We start from the raw sequence: 21,145 nt of genomic DNA, 5'->3' as shown, positions 1-21,145 counted from the left end.
GCTGTAGCATGATCTCATGGTTCTGAAACTCAATCTCTCTACCAATAAAAACTAACATACAATATGCCTTCATAACAACCCTATCAACCTGGATGACAACTTTCAAGGATATATATACCTGGACACCGAGATCTCTCTGCTCATCAACACCACCATGCGTGAATCTTACACTTTTACTCATCAAGCCATCATTGGTTCTGGCCATTCCAGGCTTTGTGCTTGACATTTTCCAATTGCAGTTAGCATCTAGTGAACAGCAAGTGATGGCAGGGAATGCAATTCAGGTAACACCTCCACTGCCCTCCTGTCTTCATGTCCTCTTTTACCTTGCATTATGTGGACAAGTCATTCCAATCCATGGCCCTCATGTGGAAACCCACCACACTGAACATGTCTACAAGTTTCCTCCCTTCCCCTGTGCATTACTACTGACTGATGACTGTGGGCTTGTAAGCTCCCCTTGTGGAGATTTTTTTCTTTATTCTTTTACAGGATGTGTGCATCACTAAGGCCAGCATTTATTGTCCATCCCTAATTGCCCAGAAAGCAATTAAGAGCCAACCACATTGCTGTGGGTCTGGAGTCACGTGTAGATTTGACAAGGTAAGGATGGCATAAGTGAATCAAATGGGCTTTTCCAACAATTAGATTCTTAATTCCAGATTTTGTTTGTATTGAATTCAAATTCCATGATTTGTCATGGCAGGACTCGAACATTATCTGGTTCATTGGAGTAACAGTCTAGTGATTATACCACTGCACCACTGCCTAATGGTGAGAATGTGATGGTGGTCACTGTCAATGAACCCCCTCCTGTAGCCTAGCCTTTATGTTTGGACTGTACCACCAACACACTAACTGATATAGCATGGCAAGACATGGCATGCTGCCAGCATCCAGGTAGATGTTAAGTGCCCGAGTGCTAAAGGAATTTGCGAGCAACCCTGAGATATTGTCTTGTCCAGCCTGTGAACTGGGTGTCTGTCCCTGTATGAAGTTTCTTTGTAGCAGCCTTTCAATGCAAGTTGTTAGCATGCCATGAAATGCAGGTCTTGACTTTGTCAACGACCTTATCCTGGTGAATCAAAGCAATGCATTGAGGATCCCAGTGTGGATGGAAGTGCCAATGGACAAGGTGTGAATGCGACTGATGCTCACAGATCGTGACCTGAGATGCCGCTGTGTGCAAACCAACATGGATGCTCTTCACAAACTCCACTGGACTCTGCACCTTCAACTTGACCCAACAGAACCAGCAGAATGTGAGTTGGAAAAAAAAATTCAAACAAATATGGTTTGTATCAAATAATTTCGAGCAACGCTTAGAAAACCTGAAGTGGCATTATACAGCTTTGCTGTCGAGATAAACATTCATATTCTACACATTGCAGCAAAAGTACTAGTAAAGTGAACACAGAGTGACATTGAGTTATTGAGATCATTGTTCATTCTGAGGGAAGAGTGAATACTCTAGCTGAATGCATTTCTCTGATATACAACTGAAACTCCACAGACTTTAGAGTAAATTATGAGTGTTTGAATTATTGTGTTGCAATGTTGCACAAAATGTGTGCATTTCCTCGCTGAATTGTGAATCCTCTGATACTGATATATGTTGTATGGTTGATTTGCTGCTTGAGAGGTGTTAAAGAATCGTTATAGGTCTGCCTTGAATTGCTTTTTCTTTTGCTGTTCTCATTAACTGAAGCATATTATATGAAATTACCTGTTTAAAATCATGTGTGCCTGCTATTTCACCAGGAGGACACGTGTAAGATTATAAAAAAAGGATCATTAACTCGCTCTCAAATGAAGAGGAAAGGATAACCCAAGATCTCATCTGGCCCTATAAATTGTGTAACTCTAAGTTTGGCCTACTGTGCATTTGTATTTCCACCTATCCCACTCTGGGAACCATAGCTTCGGCTATTAATGCCTCAAAGTCTGGAATTCCCAGTCTGAACGTTTGTCCCTACATTCACTTTGTTAAGACTCTGGGTAGAATCTTGTTTGCTCCCAAGAGCAGGAATTAAAGTAGCTCCTACAAAACATTGACATCAGGCACAATCTTGTAGGGGCATGAATGATATGGGCTATGGGGAGAAATGAGACAGAGAAGTCTAATGTGGCCCATCCTGACATTAGAGCTGAAAATGTGTTGCTGGAAAAGCGCAGCAGGTCAGGAGGCATCCAAGGAGCAGGAGAATCGACGTTTCGGGCATGAGCCCTTCTTCAGGAATCCTTTTTTTATGGCTAGGAAGAACTGTTTGTTTAGTGCATGGATTCTTCTGTGGATGAAGAACAGTAGAGGTTCTTTGCAAGTCTGTGGGAGTGTTGTCCTGAGGTGGGGCAGGTCTAATTGTAGGGAATGTAGGTAGCGGCACATGGCTGCAAGCGTGGAGTGGAGGATCCGGAGGGAGGTCTGTTGCTGGAGGCTTCGGATTTGTTGTAGGTACTGGTTGTCCTGGTTGGGTCCACATTTTGTTGGTCTGAACATAGTCCGGAGTCCGTGTGGGGTCAGTCGGTGCCTGAAGAAGGGCTCATGCCCGAAACATCGATTCTCCTGCTCCTTGGATGCTACCTGACCTGCTGTGCTTTTCCAGCAACACATTTTCAGCTCTGATCTCCAGCATCTGCAGTCCTCACTTTCTCCATCCTGACATTAGATTAAGGTCAGTTCACTGCATCTTTTAACCAGGTCTGGATTTTGCCTCAAGATCCTCACAATGGAGTTGCTTTGTGGAGTTTGTTGCTTTTTAACACCCTTACTAGGGGAAGACAATGGCCTAGTGGTATTATTGCTGGAGTGTTAATCCAACGATCCAGAAAATCTTCTGGGGACCTGTGTTCAAATCCCACCATGAATCGATTATTGTGAAAACCCATCTGGTTCACTAATGCCCTTTAGGGAAGGAAACTGCCATTCTAACTTGGTCTGGCCTATGTGTGACTCCAGACCCACAGCAAAGGTTGACTCCCAACTGCTTTCTGGGTAATTAGGGATGAGCACTAAATGCTGGCCAAGACAACAACTCCCTCATCCTGTGAATGAATATTAAAAACAAATTAACTACACATCTCACCTCACTAATATGAAATGTCTTAGTATACCACCCATGGTGAGCAAACAAGAGAATGTGTATCTAAAACCAAGAACTGTGGATGCTTGAAATCTGAATCAAGAACAGAAATTGTGGAGAAACTCAGCAGGTCTGGCAGCATCTGTGGAGAGAAAACAGAGTCAGCGTTTTGGGTCCAGTGATGTTTCATCCTCGTTCCTCCAGCAGTTTCTGTTTTTGTTGTAGAGATCAAGTATTCTTGACATGAAAGTCAGAGAGAGAGTCCCTGTTGACTTCAGCTTGCTGCTTGCTGCTTGCTCTCCAGGAACTTTGTGTTGGGCTCTGGGCTCCAACCTCTCAGAGCATGTTCCATAGGCACTAGCTATACACACCCCACATCCACAGCATTGGCATCCCCTTGTGTCGTCTTCTAAGAATCCTCACATCACGTACAGTAAGCTTCAGTGCTACATTTCAGTTGCAAGAATTACGATGGCTCAGTTGTTAGCACTGTTTTCTCACAACACCAGGGACCAGAGTATGATTCCAGTCTTGGGTGACTCTCTATGTAGAGTTTGCACATTCTCCCCATGTCTGCATGGTTTCCTCTAGGTGCTCCGGTTTCTTCCCACTGTCCAAAGATGTGCAGGTTAGGTGAATCAGCCATGCTAAATTGCTCATAGTGTTCAGGGATGTGTAGATTAGGTGCATTGATCAGGAGTAAATATGGGATAATAGGCAAGTGGGTCTGTGCGGGTTACTTTTCGGAGGGTCGGTTTGGACTTATTGGATCGCAGGGTCTGTTTCCACACTGTAGGGACTCTATTTTTCAAAAACTCTCATTGTAATGCTACAGCAAGGATACTGAGTGCACAGTGACACACACACCCAGCTCATGGACAGGTTGCATCACCAGGCTGTTTGCTTGCTCTCAAACAGCACACTCACTCCAAGGCTACCTGGATATTCACAGCATCCCTGCCTTGTCTGAGCTTTTTGAGATTTGCCTCGCAGCCAGAGGTAACAGGCTACAGTTCTGCTGTATTGACGTGCTGCATTATGGTTGTCAGCAGACCTCAGCGAGAGTGAGGACTGCAGATGCTGGAGATTGGAGTCGAGAGTGTGGTGTTGGAAAACCACAGCAGGTCAGGCCGTATCCGAGGAGCAGGATAACTGAAGTTTCAGGCAAAAGCCCTTCATCAGTCGACCTCAGTCAAGTCAAGGGAGACAGCCTTCAGTCAGGGAGTCCAGGAACAGTGAGTCAATGGTAGCGTTTGATGCTCAGCCAGAGGTTTGGAAACAGGGTGGTCAGAGCCAGGATGATCCCCTCATAATTGTCAGCTGATTGTCAGCGAGTCCTTCACCTGTCTTGAGTCTTTCTGCCTTATTGTGGGGACTTTCCTTCCTGGAATGAGAGAGAGGCAGGTATTGAGGGAGGTGGCAGTGGGTTACATGCCTGTCACTTTTGTTCAGGTAAGAATGTGTCCTGAGCGAGTGAGTGGGCAGCACAGAGGACATGTAGGGTCAGTGCTGTAAGGGGTTGGAATGGGTGAGGGAAGACTTTGGAGGCAACAGTGAGAGTGGTACAGCATGTGCTGTGGTGGGAGTTGACTCCAATTGCAACAGTAAAGACCGAGTGTAATGTACAAGAGTGAAGGTGATGGCTCTTACCCTGACAGAGTGAAGATCATTGACCCTCTTCCTGCAGTGCTGGGCATTCCTCCAGATGGCTAATCCAGGTGGCAAACCCCAGACTTGGCTGGCATGTTCTAATACCATGCCCTCCTCTGCTGGTCCTTTAAGAACAGGACACCTCTCCAGATCCAAGTCTGCACAGTGGAGTACCAAATTCCCCATAAATGTAAAGTTCTGGGCAAATGTCAGCAATCATGTAGGCAGCTCCAGATTAACAAAGCCTGTTCAGGTGCACAATAGATGTAAGACCATAAGGAATATGACTATCAGCCTGCTCTGTCAATAGTCCCAGGCTCTGTCATTCAATGAAATTGTGGCTGATCGGATCATCCTTAATTCCACTTTCCTGCTTTTTCTCCACAACCCTCGATACTCTTAAGCAAAAGCAAAATGCTGCGGATGGTGGAAGTCTGAAACAAACACTGAGAATGTTGGAGAAACTCACTAGGTGTGTAGAGAGAGAAACACAGTTTTGGTTTCAAATTTGCTATGTCTGTTCTTGAGAGCCCTTGATGTCCTTATTGGTTAAAAATCTGTCTAACTCCACCTTGGATATACTGAATGACCCAAACTCAACAAGTTACATCGATCCAAGAGAAGAAATCTGCCCTCAACTCTGTCCTAAAAAATGTGACCCACTTCTCAGATTGTGCCTCCTGATGCTCGACTCTTCCACATTATATGTTTCAATACAGACACCTCTCAGTCTTATATACTCCAGTTATTACACACCCAATTTACTCAGTTCTGAAGAAGGGTCACTCGATCCAAAAGTTTAACTCTGATTTCTCTCCACAGGTGCTGCTAGACATGCTGAAACTTTCCAGCAATTTCTGACTTTATTCCCAATTTAATCAAACTCTTCTCATGAGATAAACACCTGTCTCAGGCTAAAGAACCTTCTCTGAACTGCCTCAAATTCAAATATATCTTTCCTTAAACAAGGGACCAAAATTGCTCACAGGATTCCTGATGTGTTCTGGCTCATACCTTGTAGAGTTTTAGCAAAACTTCCTGACTTTTATAATCCATTCCCTTTGAGACAAAGTCTAGTTTCTTTCCCTATTACCTGCTGAACTGGGATTCTAACTTCTTTGTGATCCAAGCATGAGGACTCTAAAATTCCTCTGTTATGTAGCTTTTTGCAGTCTTTGGCTATTTAAATAATATTCAACTCCTCTGATCTTCCTGCTAAAGTGCAAAACCTCTCACTATATTATATTATACTACATTATATGCCACCTGTTTAAGAAGGGTGGTAAATACAAACAGGGAACTATAGACTGTTGAGCCTGACCTCGGTGATAGGCAAGTTGTTGGAGGGATTCCTGAGGGACAGGATGTACATATATTTGGAAAGGCAAGGACTGATTCGGGATAGTCAACATGGCTTTGTGCGTGGGAAATCATGTCTCACAAGCTTGATTGAGTTTTTTGAAGACGTAACAAAGAAGATTGATGAGGGCAGAGTGGTAGACGTGATCTATATACACTTCAGTAAAGCATTCGACAAGGTTCCCCATGGGAGACTGATTAGCAAGGTTAGATCTCATGGAATACAGGGAGAATGAGCCATTTGGATACAGAACTGGCTCAGAGGTAGAAGGTGGTGGTGGAGGGTTGTTTTTCAGAATGGAGGCCCGTGACCAGTGAAGTGCCACAAGGATCGGTGCTGGGTCCTCTACTTTTTGTCATTTACATAAATGATTTGGATGCGAGCATAAGAGGTACAGTTAGTAAATTTGCAGATGACACCAAAATTAGAGGTGTAGTGGACAGCGAAGAGGGTTACCTCAAATTACAACAGGATCTGGACCAAATGGGCCAATGGGCTGAAAAGTGGCAGCTGGAGTTTAATTCAGAGAAATGCAAAGTGCTGCATTTTGGGAAAGCAAATCTTAGCAGGACTTATACATTTAATGGTAAGGTCCTAGGGAGTGTTGCTGAAGAAAGAGAGCTTGGAATGCAGGTTCATAGCTCCCTGAAAGTGGAGTCGAAGGTAGATAGGATAGTGAAGAAGGCGTTTGGTATACTTTCCTCTATTGGACAGTGTATTGAGTACAGGAGTTGGGAGGTCATGTTGCGGCTGTACAGGACATTGGTTAGGCCACTGTTGGAACATTGCATGCAATTCTGGTCTCCTTCCTATTGGAAAGATGTTGCAAAACTTGAAAGGGTCCAGAAAAGATTTCCAAGGATGTTGCCAGGGTTGGAGGATCTGAGCTACAGGAAGAGGCTGAACAGGCTGGGGCTGTTTTCCCTGGAGCATCGGAGACTGAGGGGTGACCTTATGGACGTTTACAAAATTATGAGGGGCATGGATAAGATAAATAGACAAAATCTTTTCCCTGGGATTGTGGAGTCCAGAACTAGAGGGCATAGGTTTAGGGGGAGAGGTGAAAGATATAAAAGAGACCTAAGGGGCAACTTTTTCACACAGAGGGTGGTACGTGTATGGAATGAGCTGCCAGAGGATGTGGTGGAGGCTGGTACAATTGCAACATTTAAGAGGCATTTGGATGGGTATATGAATAGGAAGGGTTTGGAGGGATATGGGGCAGGTGCTGGCAGGTGGGACTACATTGGGTTGAGATATCTGGTCGGCATGGACGGGTTGGACCGAAGGGTCTGTTTCCATGCTGTACATCGCTATGACTCTATGACCTGCCTTTTATAGATGGACAAAGTTAAAAATTGCTCAACACAGGCTATATTCCAAATGGTTTGAAGAAGCTCTGCTCCTTCGTCAGGTATAGTCACAAGTTACATCAGCCAATTCTAGAATATCCTGGCAGTTGCAAGTTGTTCTGGGAATGGTGAGCATTAAAATGAGGTCAGAATCATGTGAGAAGGTTGTTATAGAATCAGGGCTATTAGTGAATGAGGTGACTTTGATAAAGTACGTTGAGAAAAGACGTTAGCTCTTGCAACAAAACGTGCAAACTAAGACTCAGCCAAACTTAAACAATTTGAGATTTACCTCTTTGTTTTATGTTTTCAATGCTCTTAAAATAGCTTCGGCTTCATTTGGCATTAGATGTTCTTATTTGGAATAAATGAAGCAATCAAACATATCAACATGCTGGAACACTTCTTAAAGAATTAAAATTATGCCCCTCAATTAGTGTCAAAGCTTTCATATCGGTATCTAATCCAAGCTTTCCAAGTAATGAAGCTCTCAAAGGTATCAAAAGGAAGATTTCCAAATTGACAACACCAAATTCACAACAAATGAAAGCAGCAATCTTTAGACTAAAAAAGCTCAAGGAAAATTAATGGCACATCAGATCTGAATTCATTCAGTGCAAAAAAAATCTTCCACTTTACTTTCTGTAAAACACGTAAATCCATAAAAACTATTAAAAAGATGAGAACCATAAAAGAAATCAAACCCAGATCCTCGTTCGTACTTTATTAGCTACGTCTCCCACTACTTCATTCAAATGTGTGGATTCATGGCAGCGGTCTTACATGTGCACAGCAACTATTGGTGGCACAGTTGTTGAGGGCTCTTATGGCACAGTGGTAGCGTCATTACTTTTGAGCATAAGGCCGAGGTTCAAGTCCCACAAGTCCCACAAGCTGCAGAGTTGTGTTATAACATATCTGAACAAACTGATTTAAACATATGTTTATGATGTAGCTGTTAGGGACTCTTGAAGCATAGTGGTAGTGTTCCTACCTTTGAGCTAGGAAATCTGGGTTCTAGTTCCATCTGCACCAGAGGTAGTCTGAACAGGTTGTTTAGAAAAGAGCTTGAGCAGCAACTCACTCATTATTGTGACATAGTGCGGATTCATGAGTTCTGCAAAGATAACTGGTCAACCCACCTTGATAACCTCTTTCTGCTCCTTTGCTGCCTCCAGCTCCTATTTCCCTGATGCCTTCTGCTGCTCTTCTGCTACCTCACCCTATTGCTCCCCTGCTGCCTCGATCTCCTTCTCCTTTACCTTTGTCTCCTCACCCTCTGCTGCCTCCATTATTATCTCCCCCACTGCATCATCCTCAACTGATCTTGTTGCTACCTCCTCACTCTGCTCCCTCAGTGACAATCTCCTGCTCATCTTCTTGGGTGTATCTGTTTCAGCCACTAACCTTTGGTTCCTCCTCCAGACCTCTATGACTTTGGGAACCACTCATTGTACTTGAGTTTCTTGTTACATTTCTGTACTGAGCTGATTTTCTATATGAGCAACACCACATAAATACAAGCTCCTGTTGTTATATTGAACTGATTGTATGTTCTCTGGGTTTTAAATAAGTGGGGCCTGTCTCTTTAGAAAGGGAACAAACACGTTGGGTGAACAGAAACGTGAGCAAACTAGATGTCTTAAGTCATTTGGGTCAGGGGTTCGTAAACATGTGCCAAGTTTCTGGATGTTTCACACATCTGACTGATCAACAAAGAAATCACTTTAACCTGCCATCTCACTTCTTTATGATCTCTGATTGTTGCAAGAGTGCACTTGCCACTTAAAGTAGTATCATTGAGAAATAATAATATTATTGAGAAAGGCTGATACTTAGCAGTATCACACAAACACACTGATTCAGTTACAAATATCTTACTGTATATACCATATCTATTATTCTAACAGTTTTAGTTGAGAATGTGAGAATACTTAATTTGAAAGATCCACTTTAAGAAATTATCCAATGTTTAACGAACCCATTTCATACAAACATACAAAGATTCATTCTTTGATAACACTATTATAAACAATTCGAATGATTGAAGTGTGGTTATACAAAACTCTATTTCATTAAACTTGCAAATATGGAACTTTAATCAGCAAATTATGTCACATACATTATTAATTTAGAATATGGATAACTTAAAGATGCATTGCTATTATTTCTGTTCCTCCTTCTGGGATTCATCTGCATAATTTGTACTTATTTGGATAAAGGGAAATATCATATAATAAGAAGTAAATGAACAGTAGCTTCATTACAGTAATTGTGCATATTAATCATTTCAAAATTATAATGCTTAATTTGAAATCATGTTAAATTGAACTATTTTGTTGTCATAAATGATCCACTTTGTTCTGAATCATATCACTATGTTTTGCAATCAACAGAGAAAGCTCAGCTTTTGCTATTGCGGTTGCTACAAGTACAACTGTGCAGCGATAATAGTAATATCACTGGATTAATAATCTAGAGGCCCAGGCTAATATCTTGCCACGTCAGATGGTGAGATTTAAATTTGATAAATTGGTGAGCCTGGAATTTAAAGCTGCCTCTATAATGATGCAAAAGAATTACCAATGACCGCTGCAAAAATCCATCTGGTTCACGAGTGACCTTGAAAAGAAATCTGCCTCTTTTCCTGCTCAGGCCTACATGTAACTCCACATCCACATCAATGTGTTTGACTCTTAAATGTCCTCTCAATGACCTGGTAAGTCAATCAGTCCAAGAGCAATTAGGAATGAGTTAAAAAAAATATTTTCCTGTGATACCTACATGCCATGAAATGACTAAACTAAAATAACTGACCTGGTGAGGACAGTATGCTCCATACTAGAATATAAGAGATATTACGAAGACCGCATAAAATCCTGGTGGGAATAACCTTACAGAATCTTTAAGATTATTCAGTATAATGTTTTATTTACCATTCCTCATTAATGCAGTCTTCACATAATAGTGGCAGCATTGATTTATGATTTAACATTGATAGATCATGATTATACCACACAACGCTTCAAAGAATCAGCAGGTCTGCAAAGATAATTATTTTGCCTGTGAACCTGGTAAAGTAGTAACCTGGATCAACACTGCAACTCCATTTTCCACTGGCTAGAAGGCTCATTTTCTGAAATAGGAATGTGTAATCATATCTTGAAGTTTTATATTTTGACTTGACCATTGTCTGCAACCAATGCTACACACTAGAATTTGACCGTATGCAGAGTCCAAGTCTCCACTTTAGTGAGAACTTTATTTCAGTTAATCACACTCCACATAACTCACCCACCACTGATTATTATATATTTATACAATTAATTCACACTCAATTAGCCCTTAATTGCTAGATCCATCTCCCATTACCTCATTTCATTAAGTCTCAGGCACTCCTTCAGACCGTATTAGATGATAATAATTAAGGGGAAGGTTATCTGGTGACTATGCGTCAGCATTTATGTCAATGTTGCTCTGGTGCTATGCATTCTTGCATGAGTAGCATCAGCTTTTCTCCTCTTGATGAGTTTATGGTTTGCTTACAGCACTGCAACCCTGTTTATGTCCAGTAAAGCTGACACCCCCTATCATGTACATTTTCACATGATCAGAATGACTTTGCAGTTTCAATTTGAAATGTTATGCCCCTCCTCATCTGTAATACTCCAAACATTCAATTGCTTCTCCAAAAAGGCAAAGAGAATTACATCCTGTAATGCTGCTGACCAGCCTGCCTTCCGCGTGCTTTCAACAGGAGCTTTGCTTGCTCAAGATTCATCCGCTTGTGAAATCCCTGTCAAATAAATAATAGGCCTGAAAGAGTTTATGTTCATGTTACATTGACTCCACCTCTTCTACTGAGGCCACACACAGTCTGTGCATTGCGACAAAGAGTTCTATTCTAGTTTTCAGAGAGAGAAGATCTGTATTAGCTCAAGGTCCTCATAATTTTACCTGATCAAATGTAATTCTGACTTATTGCTATCATGCAATAAATCTTCTTGTTATCCAAGAACAGTTCCTTTTCTGTAGATACTTTGCAGTGGCGAATCTTCCCTGACCAATCACCAGAAAGTCGCAAAACAAAACAGAAAAAGGAGCATTGGCATCAGTGAACTATCTCATAAAACCCTTACCCAATACCATCTACTGGTATCAGAAGGTGCCAGCAGTGTCCATTTGGGAAAATATCACAGTCCACTTCCCACTGTGTAAGTGCTTCATGCTAATTTCATCTCAGTGACTGCATGTCAGCAAACAGAACAATATTCGTAACCACAGTCACTAATGTTATTTTGGATGATGGATGTGGTTACTTGGCTCACATTTACTGGATGAGTGGTAATGCGTGATCTCCTGTTTTTCACATTTTAATTTTCTACTGTTTCTAAGTTAAGTCGTTCAATAAAAATTTAGGTGTACTCATGCAAATTAAACAGCTTAACTATTGGAAATAAATCATTTGGCCTTCTCTCAGAAGCTGAGGTTTAATTTCTGCTGGTGGCAACAGAAGCAAAATGATATTAAAAAAAACTCATTAAAACATAAAGCCCTTTTTCAATTATTACATTTGTCATGTTTCAGCACAACTGAAAGAATCGTTCTTTGTTAAACAACGTATGTCCCTTGAGAAGATTGAAAAGAAATACCTGGGTAACATAATGGAAAGGACAGAAGCAGCTCAATGATCCCATGATGGAAGTTGGTCTGTAATACAATTTCCTGAAGGAGCAAATACTCTGAATTTGCAAACAATGAAGCATAGGTTGCAAAAACGTGTGAAAAAATGGCAACATTTTCCAGTTTATGAATTCTGGTAGGAGTAACAGCAAACTAGATTATTACTTGAATGGTAAAAAGTTGCAGCATGCCAATTTGTAGAGGGACCCTGGGGGCACATGAATTGCAGAAGGTTGGTCTGCAGGTACAACAGGTAATTAGGAAGGCAAATGGAATTTTGTCCTTCATTGCTAAAGGGGTTGAGTTTAAAAGCAGAGGGGTTATGTTCCAGCTGTACAAGGTGCTGGTGAGGCCACACCTGGAGATTTGGTCTCCTTATTTAATAAAGATGTACTGACCCTCAAGGGGTACAGAGGAGGTTCACTAGGTTGATTCCAGAGTTGGAGGGGGTTGGCTTATGAGGAGAGGCTGAGTAGATCGGGATTATAGTAAGTGGAATTCAGAAGAATGAGGGGAGATCTTATAGAAACATATAAAATTATGAAGGGAATTGATAAAATAGGAATAGAGAGGATGTTTGCACTGGAAGGTGAGACTAGGACAAGAGGCATGGCCTCAAGATTAGAGGGACCAGGTTTAGAAGTGAACTGAGAAGGAACATCTTCACCCAGACGGTTGTTAATCTATGGAATTCCTTGTCCAGGGAAGTAGTTGATGTTACTTCAGTAATCATCTTTAAAGCTAAGGTAGATACTTCTTTGAAAAATAAAGAAATTAAGGGATATGGTGAAAACACAGTTAAGTGGAGCTGAGTCCATGAAAAGATTAGCCATGATCTAATTGAGGGGCTGAGCAGGGCCGGACGGCCTACTCCTTGAAGGGCCGGACGGCCTATTCCTGCTCCTAGTTCTTATGTTCTTAAAAGGATTCCACTCAGTTCCCAAAACTGACACTGATTTTACTTTTATGTTGTACCATGCTTCCATATGTGAACGAATGTAATAAAAGGGCTAATGTGTGGACATCAAAAACACAAAATTGCAAAAACAAATGTGCTGACAGAACGTACTGTCCGGAGAGCATATGGTAAATGTCTTGCGCTGGAGGCAAGTATAATTTCATGAGATGAGAAAGATTGCATATTCATGTATACTGGAAGATAAAAATTTTATGGAGGAAGAGCAGATGGACAAGAGAAAGATGACATCAAAGTTCAATGGAATGCTATCAAATGACTTAAAGTAAAACAGAAGTGATAACAGAGCAAGCCCAAGGCCACACTTAGTTGAATGCTGCAAGAGCCATCAGCCTCACTTCCCCATTTCTCCCTGTTTGGACCAACATAAGGTCAAAACTGATTGGCACTGGTGGAATCCAAACTGGGCAGCAGTGAGCAGGTGTTTGTTGAGTAAGTGCCACTCAGTGGCAGCATTGTTGATATCTTCCATCACTGTACTGATAGCTAGGAGTGGACTGATGCACTGATAATTGGACAGGTTGCATTTCTCTTTTCTTTTTGTGAACAGTACATGCAATATTATTGGTGTGGGCTTGATGGGCCGAATGGCCTGCTTCCACATTGTAGCGATTCCATGTAATACCTATGCAATTCTAAGTAGTATTTCCCATTATCAGATATAACCCAGTAGTTGTATGAGAACATCTTTTCTAGTTCTGTTTAGACTCGTTCTGAAGCACAAGTTTTCAACACTCTTATCAGAATGCTGTCGGATAGGGGGTGGGGAGCATAAAGCATTTACAGTATCCAGTCCCTTCAGCTATTTCTTGATATTGTAAGGTTGGCCAATGGTTGGCATCTGTGACGCCAGGAACCTCAGGAGGAGGCTGAGATGCATTGTCCACTCAGCACTTCTGAACTTTGCACTGGTTTCCTTGGCCAGGTTAATGTTGATTGATGTAAACAGGGCTGTTACATCAAAGGAGACCATTATTTCATCCTCTTCTATCTTAGTGTCTTTGATGGTCTGCAGGAATTCTTGGATGGAGTGGATGGAGTGGCATGAGTCTTCTACTAAGTGTTTTAGTCTTTGTTGTAGCTCCTTGGCCAATCAGTAAGTTGGTGTTCCAGGTAGCGCAATTATGGGTCTGAAGGGGGCTCCTGGTTTGTGAATTTTGGGTAATCTGTTGAAGCGTGGTGTGTTGGATCCATCGGGTTTCATCTTTTGGTCATTCTAACATATCAAGTCAGACCCCACCGACCATCCCCTGAGAAAAAGAACAGGAAGTGACATCACCACTGGAAATGACATCACCATAGGAAATGACATCACCAACACAAAGAAACCCAAACATATAAACAGAAAGCAGGAATTACCAGCAGTCCTTTGCCTGAGGCCCACTGAAGATGTTACCTAGTAGGGTGACAAAACATCTGGAAATGAACCTTCCAGCTCAGTGAGCAAACCTACATCCATTCAGTCTTGAGTTTGTGCCATTTATTGTAGCAACTCAATTAAACTGGAACTAATTTTAGCTTTAAAAGCTGAGTGCGTTGGGTTAATTGGAAAGTTAAAAATACAGAGCTCATAGTCCAACCCACATCAGATACATCCAATTCCAGTTTGGATGGAGCTGACAAAAGACAGGTCAGTAACTGAAATCCTTTCAGGTGGGGGCTGGCCTTCATTTCATTTTCAGCCACAGACAGCCAGGTTTTTCACGGTTCAGGAAACTCAGCAGGTAAAAGAAGGCAGGTAGTGCTGAGTCCTTGAAGTTAGAGTCTCTGCAACATTACTGATGGGCCAGGGATGTAGTACTGTTTCCTCCTGGCCTAACAGGTTTATCTTTCTTTACATCCTAACTCTCAATTGTCCAGTGATCAGATGTTCCTGATTACCATCAGCTTGCCATCCCCTCCCACACAATAAGACACCCTAATCATCAATCCCCATATCGCAATTACAATCCTCAAACATCATGTGCTCTCCACGCCTCCATAATGCAAAAGTTCCCAAATCACCATCTGCTTCTCCCCTCCATCAGCAATCCTTTATCGGTTACCCCCAAACCTCCATCTGCTGCTGATGATATCTCCCTTCCCTTGATAGACCCATCTGCTCTCAGCTTGCCAGTCCCCACCAGCCTCACATTTTCCACCAAAGGCTTGTCAATCAGGTTGGAGAATTGCAGAAAACAAGTAAAACATCAACAGGACATTTTGGAAACTGAACTTCCGAATTCTGTTTCCTTAAATCCTCCCTACTGAGATCAAGGCCTTTCTTTCCAACACAAACATTAATAAACATGAACAGTTCTACAAGTTACAGCCTTGTCACTGATTATAAGCGATGTACTTACAATGAAGCATTTGTTTGAGAAGGAATTGATCTCTCGTTCAAGTAGGATTGAATCGCAAATACATTTAGTGCTCAAAAAAGTGATGTAAAAATCTCTGCTCAGCTTAATTTAGCCCAATTTGTCCTTAATTATTTACTTAATTGTTGATTTGCTGCATGGGAAGAATCAATTAACTTATGTGATTAATTAGGTTACAATTTTCTTTGGGGTCGTAATGTCAGGGAAAGTTTTAACACCTGAATAAATGCGTTGAGTGCCCGTCTATTAAAACAATCCTATATTCAGGACAATTATACCCAACTTTATTTTTCCAAAATGGCAGCTGTGAAAACCGCTAGTGATTTGTATCACAGTTATGCCTTATAAATTATTTCAAAGAATACTCTTCCGTTGTGAACAACCAGAGAAACATGCTGTTTAATTTGACCAGCCAATTGTTGGCATGTGTTACATACATATCTGTCATTTAACCAACACTAGAAAAGGCAGAGTACAGACCAAACTCAAAAAACATGTATTTGTGGAACCCATAACAAATCAGTCACTTTTAGGTGTGACTCTGTGAAAGGCCAATTTAAAATGTGCAAATAGCTGCACTGCTAAGCTTGTAACATCACTCATTTGCACTTAGTTGAAGTGATACTCCATTGTATGCGGGAACCATTTCTCTGAAAACAAAGGGAGTATGTTGATGACTTGCATCTTGAATTATCTAAAAACATGGAAACCTTGGTTTACAAAGTTTCAAACTCAAAGCTTTCCTCACGACAGTAACTTTATCATCGGCAACACCCCTATTCTCCTGTAGCATGAATTGTTATAATCATTTGCAATTTGTCCTGATGAGTGCAAGATAAAAAGCTTTAGCTTTGTTTCTCTTCCTTCAGTAACCTTCAAATTCTATATTACCAAGTGACTGTTTGAATAATTAAAGATTCAACCGATTATGAAGAGCCTTGTTTGAAAGGAAGGGCCTCACCATCAGTATTTCATTTTGAATATCAAAGCATTGCAAAGTATCATGAGATGTCTGATTTGAAATATTGGATCTGGCAGTGTGAGGCAATGGAATTAATGTCAGTGGGAGATATCGTCAGAACAGCAGTGCTTCAATGATCATGTCACTTTAATTTTACTTATTCTATTCATCACTAAGTTAGCCAGAATAACTCATCTGAGTCAGTTTCATGGGAATTTCATCTGCTTTTGAATAACAGTCATATGAATGATATATACATAAAAAGTATTTTGCTGAAACAAATTAATACCCTAGTTTATTCTAATATCATTTTGAATGGACTATGCCAATGAAGGTATAGCATAGTGAGAAGTATAAAGGCTGAATTCCATAAATCCCTGCCACAACTGCAGCAGGGATTGAGGCCTTCAATGGGATAAAGCCCATTCCAGGAAATCCATACCATATCCGACACCTTCAGTTGGATCTAGAATGGGGAATCTTTCAATGATTCTATGCTGCTCTTCATGGCCTTCCAACTCCAAGCTCAGCTTTTAATCTGTTTATATATGTTTATAGGTTGAAAGGTACAGCTCTGAGCTGCTCCAATGGACTCAAAATATTAACTCTGTTTCTCTATCCACAGACCTCACCCAGCACTTCCTGATTTTATGGCTATGAACCAAATCTGGACAGAGTTACTGTTCCAGCACCTCTCAGTGCAAATGTAAGCTGACCTCATTTGTTTCAGATGCTGTAACGATGGGCAGTGTTGTTAAATATGAGCATTAATATCTGTGAATTCAGAATTGCTCATCATCGTGGCAGCTTAAAATTATTATACCTAGCTGACAAAGCCGTATACACACCCCCATCTGGGGTTCTGATGGTTTCTTACAAGGGCTGGGAGATTAATAGTCAACAGGGTGAGCTTTTAAGGGCAAGTACCCATATTCCTTTATGGTAACAGGGCACCAATGCTTCTTTCTACTCCATGTTCAGATAAGTATAGGAACCTTCCTGCTAGTTAACTCCATATTATGTTGTGCAGGTTCAATTTAATCACATGATAATCATCAAAGAATCCCTACAGTGTGGAAGCAGGCCATTCAGCCTTTCAAATCCACACTGATCCTCTGTACAGCATCCCTCCCAGAGCCACCCTCCTACCTCATCCCTATAACACTCTATTTTCCATGGCTAGTCCACCTAGCCTGTTCATTCCTGGAAACTGTGGGACAATCAATCCACCTAACCTCCACATCTTTGGACTGTGGGACGAAACCAGAACACCCAGAGGAAACCCACGCAGGCACAAGGAGGATGTGCAAACTTCATACAGAGAGTCGCCCAAGGTTAGAATTGAACTTGGGTCCCTGGTGCTATGAGTTGGCAGTGCCATCGTGCTTCCTGAGAATGTGTTTTGCAATCATAGGAATAATGTGTGTGAATAAATTGCTGGACTGATTAATAGATCCTACAAGAAGCTAGGGAGTTAACTCAATGGTTTTTCACCTTTGAATTTCCTACACATTGTCCTGACATATACATGTACCACTTGATCCAATACAATGTGTAGTCGGAGTAACAGCTGGAAATGTGCATCTGTGTGGTCAGTGCTGTACTGGAGTCCAGTCAATGGCATGATATCTTGATGTTTCTGTTTTGAACGAAACAGTGCGAGTTCAATATCCTTTCCTTGGTGTTCATGTCAGAATTCACCACTTTAAATGTTTACACTAGTCTTAGAGCAGGTTGCAGCAAAGCTTTGAAATTCCTACCAGCTGGTGTCAGTGCACCCTTGGGAACCTTCATATATGTGTGGGTGCCTTGGCAAACTGGAAATTGTGCATAAATCAAGAATTTCAAATCTCTTCTTGCTTGCCACCTGTGAAGTACATCTGATGTGACCCAAAGGTACTTTAAAGTCTACTACACATGTGTGAAACTCATAATTTGACAGTATATTACTAGGTTTATGAGTCTATTCATGTTGGTATTGATTTACATTTGATGGGAATGAGTCAGTTAATCCATTTTGTATTAATATTAAAATATGGACAGATTTACGTGGTGAACTGAGGAGATGGAAAAGCAACTGCAAGTCCTGACAAAATAAAAGATGGTCATGTTACGTGTTACACTGACTGCACACTGCTGCTTTTTACCAAGCAGTCTTCTCAGACTCACTGACCTTGCAAATCAAAACGGCCCAAAAGTAGCTGATACCAGCACGCATATGAAAAGTTGCTCTTCTCTCTTCTGTCAGCTAATTCCACTCAAGGAAATAAATTTTTTTAAAATGCTGACACATGCTTTCTTTCGGTGACAAATAATTAGGGCTGAATTTGTGCAGAGTCAGGAAGACTCCGCAGATCTCAGACCTTTAAGGATGGGAGCAGGACCAAGATGCAGACACTCTGCCTCCATTTCCAACAGAAGCAATTTTTGTGAGTAAGGAAGTCAGGGGCAGGGCATTGATTCACACATGAGGGAAACACCCAGACATTGAAAATCAGTGTTAATTTCAATCAGACCCAGTTATGGAAGGGCCTTAACTTGTGGTGTGAAAGTCACAAATTCACATAAAAGACGTCAATATTATTGAATACAAATGAGGGTATTTTTAAAAAGTTTATTTTAAAACCTCTACTCTTCATGTTTAAAAGGTAGCAATCTCTGAGAACATTACCTATAACAGACAGCAAAATAAGTTAACTGCACCAGAAAAAATAGTAATTGCACATAATTGTGTAGTTTTAATAAGTACTTTGTTGACATTTCCCTAAGCACTGTCACTGTTATTATGATTATCCCTCTATCATCAAGAAAGCTTGGCTGAGTTTCAATTGCTAAAATGATCTCATTGGCAATCTCAGTTGGCAGTTTAAAAAAATAGCATTAGAAGTCTTTCATGTAAATGTATTTTAGAAAGCAATTTCTTGAGATTTAAAAGCTCAGAATTGGTTTTAATGAATTAGAGTGTTTTGATTTCATAATTGAGTGTGTAGAAGCAAGAACCTTATTGAATTATTAGAGGTTAATGTTTTCATTTCCATAGGGCTCTTAGAGTTCTGCTCATGGAAGACACTAGATGGCATCATAGAGAATATTTGGGCTCATAAGCAGCATGAACATGTGGGAACCAAGGAGATTGGGTGACATTGATCTGGTATGTCAGCTCATGGGGTTAGAATAAGGGGAGTGGGGGGGGGGGGCATGAAGCAGTGTGAGATAAAATAACCAAACATAAATTTTCACGAATGAAAAGTTGAATTAAAAATTTCTGGTGTAGGTTTTCCTTCTAAGTTCTCACCCCAAGTTAGAAATTCATAACTCACAAGCCTGAATTGGGAGAAAATTCCTCAAAAGGCCATATTTTCATCCTGGAGAGCAGGGCATTTAAATTACTCGGAAAAAGTGGGCACTGCAGATGCTGGAGATCAGAGTCGAGAGTGTGGTACTGAAAAAGCACAGCAAGTCAGGCAACATCCGCGCAGCAGGAGCATAAGCCCTTAATCAGGAAAAGACTTATGCCTGAAATGTTGATTCTCTTGCTCCTCGGTTGCTGCCTGACCTGCTGTGCTTTACCAGCACCACACTCTTGACATTTAAATAACTCAGCAGGTTGATGGTTCCTCAGTTGTTATTCACTTTTCACATGCATTTACGTCATCTCTTGACAATCCCAAAAGGGTACCTGACCTAAATCACTGCGCCCAATTCTTATAAATATTCTCTAACTTTAACTAGGCTTTACTGACTATACCAATGCCATTGTATTGTGTATCAATCGCTTAGATTAAAACAGAAAGTTAAGCAATCATTTTGTAAATCAAAAATCACTGCTCCGTCAAATTAAAATTTCCATGTAATGTCTTATTTATCAGGATGAACTCTGCCATTAAAGTAGTTTAAGCAGTTTTGAATAGTGGATTAGTCCCTATTTATCACATATGTCTGAATGATTTCTGGAAAATGGCAGGCACATTTTAACACTAACAGAACTTCCTTCAGCATGCTGTAATCCCAACTGAATGAATCTCAGCCACATATTCTAGCTATCCATAGCATAATTTTCAAAAGACTTGATCATCGTATTAGTTTGCAAAGAAAGTTTAAGCTTCATGTTATTTTTCAGGTCTGATGCAGTCTTAATAAAGGGAATTATGTGAATCAGGGAATTGCATGATTTGATATGTTTTGCTGGGGTCTCTCTCCATTACTGAGGTGATCTATATAAAATGGGATGCATCATTCTTTCTGCAACTAATCTTGATAACATCAGTTTCTTCAGGAAATTTGTTGTCATGCAATTTTCTTTCCAATTTTGTGACTTTTTTTGTGGTGAGTACTATTTGTAATTACATTTTGCTTCTTTATGCAAATTATCCTGCAAGGTTGGATTAGGTTGTCTGCACTTCTGCATTTTATTCTTGCAACTAGTTTTCTCTGTTGCAATTGATTGTTTCTGACATCTATATCATGAGTAAATAAATTCCTTTGAGATTTCTGAAAGATGACTAAAATGAGTCCATCAGGACTATTGAGCAGAATTGCTTTTGTCTACTTCTGTCACATTTTAGTAGTTCCATTTGTTCTGTACCTGAATATAGCAAAGGAGACTTGTCATAACCATTTCCATTACATAAAGGCATTGTTATTATGTTATTCACAGCTACCAGATCAATTACTGGCATTGTATGCAATTTAGAAGTCTGTATAAAAGGGGAGATCTGAGCTT

This window comes from Chiloscyllium punctatum, chromosome 3 (genome assembly GCF_047496795.1).
Source record: "Chiloscyllium punctatum isolate Juve2018m chromosome 3, sChiPun1.3, whole genome shotgun sequence".
Lineage (NCBI taxonomy): Eukaryota > Metazoa > Chordata > Chondrichthyes > Orectolobiformes > Hemiscylliidae > Chiloscyllium > Chiloscyllium punctatum.
The sequence above is the reverse complement of the archived record's forward strand: the minus strand, read 5'-3'. Positions refer to the sequence as shown.